Consider the following 2,827-nt stretch of genomic DNA (forward strand, 5'->3'; position numbering starts at 1 on the left):
AAAAAACCACATCTTCTTTAGCCATTCCTCAGTTGATGGGCACTAGGGCTGTTTCCAAGATTAGCTATTATGAATTGTGCTGTTAAAAGATAGCTATATATTGCTGTAGTAGGATGCTTTCATTTCTTTGGGGATGATACTAATAAGAGCAATAACTGGGTTGAATGTGACCTCCAAGCTTAATTTTTGAGGAATCTCCACACTGTTTTTTCACAGTGGTTTCACTAGTCTACATCCCACCAACTGTGGAGAAGTGTTCCTTTTCACCAACTGCCTTGCCAGCGATTTGAAATTTTATAAACCACATTTCTTACTTGGAGGGTGGAACTTATGTGGTAAATTAAAGTGCTAAAATGTTTTGATCTTGCAAGTCAATCATATAGCCTTTAGAATATATGAAATAGAAATAAAATTTGTTGCTTTAATTTTTTTTATAATTTTCTTTTATTTTGGAGAATAAAAACAAGAGCAAGAAAAACAAAAGCAAAGACAGAAACAGGGTAACATACAATAACACATACTGTACAGATTTTCAAAACAAGAACAGCTGATCAACAGTGATTGATATATTATCTATTTTTATCAGCAAATCTCTTGCTGAGATTAACAGATATAGTTATACAAGATGAAGCATATGAGAACACGAGAGGAAGTACTGCAAAGGGGTAGAAAATGGCAAAGCTTCAGATGTTATTAAAGGAGGAGATCCCTTCTGGCAAGAGGGTGCTGGCACTCATGGAGAGTTACCAAACCTGATTGTGGTGGTGGACTACTGTGAAAACAACTACATACAGGCTACAGACAAGAGAAAAGGTTTAGAAGAAACCAAAGCATACACAATCCAATTTCTAGCTAGTGTTGCTTATCAAATAAATGCATTGGACAACACTATACTCCAGGTGCTGGACATCCAAGCTTCTCAGCTTCAGAGAATGGAATCTTCCATCAATCATATCTCACAGACTGTGGATATTCATAAAGAGAAAGTGGCTTGAAGAGAAATTGGTATTTTGATGACAGGAACACATCAAGAACTCACAAAATAATAGCACCTGCAAATGTTGAGCGCCCTCTAAGCTGTATTCAGAAACCCATTGACTACATAGTTTTGGATGATGTGGGCCATGGTGTCAAGCATGGAAATAACCAGCCTGCAAGAACTGGCACACTGCTGAGAACAAATCCTCCTACTCAGAAACCACCAATCCTTTCCATGTCAGGCTGGGGAACACTGGGGCAGAATCTCCCTATAAAACCCTGAAGCCTGTTAAACCCCCACCAATTCCTAATGATTACATGACTAGTCCTGCAAGTCTTGGAAGTCAGTATAGTCCAGGCAGGAAAGCCTCTTTAAATCAGAGACCAAGGACACACAGTGGAAGTAGTTGAGGAAATGGCAGTCAAGAGAACAGTGGAAGCAGTAGCATTGGCATTCCCAATGCTATACCTACACCTTCTCCACCCACTATCAAACCAGTTGCTGATAGGCCAACTCCACCACCACCACCTCCACCAGATGACATTCCTATATTTGATGACTCTCCACCTCTACCATCCCCTCCCCCAGTGTACTATGAAGATGAGGAAGCTGCAGTAATTCAGTATAGTGATCCATATGTAGATGGGGATCCTGCTTGGGCCCCCAAGAATTATATTGAAAAAGTCGCTGTAATATATGATTATATAAAAGACAAGGATGAGGAGCTGTCATTTATGGAGAATGCAATCATTTACTTGATAAAGAAGAACGATGATGGCTGGTATGAAGGAGTCTACAATCAAGTAACTAGTCTCTTCCCTGAGAACTATGTTGAATCAATCATGCACTATACTGTTAATTTTTGTTTTGGCCTTTAAGTAGAGTATTACTCATACTGTGGCACTAGTATGGTTAACAGAGTTGTCTTAATGTTCTAAAATGTGCCCATATTTTCAGGACATGTTGTTTATTGCTATATTTGAATATCCACCTGTAAGCATAAATGTTTGTGGCAGTTTGTACTTTGCTAAACAGCAATTTATACAAGGGGCTGCCCATAAATTATTATGCTTATATACTTCAACATTGTTAACTTTATGACCAGCTTAAATATTTTGGGGAAGTGGGGTATATTTAACAAATCATGATTTAGACTGTACCATTACATGTTTCAGTGCAGCATGGTTACTAATGCTATACCAGACCAATATTAAAAGCAGAAAACTTAAAAAAAACTAAGATGGGGCACATGATTGAATGTTACTGCTTGCTTTCAAGAAATCTTGTATTTTAATTTTCTCTCATTTTCTTTTATTACCTTTGAAAACATTTACTTTAAATAGAGTAAGTACCAATTGATATGATATTAGAAACAGTACAGGTTTAGAAGACCAAAACGAAACACTTTTGCAGCTTTGCCTGTAATTCCCAGGTTAAAGAAAGAATTGACTACTAGGACACAGATACTTTTGGATTGAAGAAAAATATCCCTTTAATGCATCTTTTTAATGTATCTCTTGATTGACCAAGGGCCAGATACAGTCATACATAAAAATCTAAAATGTTGCCTTCTTTGAAGATGTGTCTCAGAAAGATTCCCCTATGCTATTGTTGGACTTTTCTCCTGTTTTTTTACTTCCTTTAAAAGGAATGTGTTATACGCTCAGGGATTTGTGGAGAGAAGACAGGACAAGAGTCTTATATGAGGAAAAAGGGCTTTACTTCTCAGAAGCAGGATAACTTGCTGAATGGCTATGATGAAATGGATCAGTATGGGACCCCTGAGAAGGAGTGTGTCCTGCAGGTTTGTAAAAAAAATCAATAGGCTATAAAGATTTCTAGATTACT

At 37.5% G+C, this 2,827-nt stretch overlaps 1 pseudogene; it reads left to right on the forward strand.

Moving 5' to 3' along the window:
* Window positions 1-672: 672 nt before the first annotated feature.
* LOC101577143 lies at window positions 673-1,857 on the forward strand (annotated as a pseudogene).
* The last annotated feature ends 970 nt before the right edge of the window (window positions 1,858-2,827 follow it).

This window comes from Octodon degus, unplaced genomic scaffold (genome assembly GCF_000260255.1).
Source record: "Octodon degus isolate 3935 unplaced genomic scaffold, OctDeg1.0 scaffold00243, whole genome shotgun sequence".
Lineage (NCBI taxonomy): Eukaryota > Metazoa > Chordata > Mammalia > Rodentia > Octodontidae > Octodon > Octodon degus.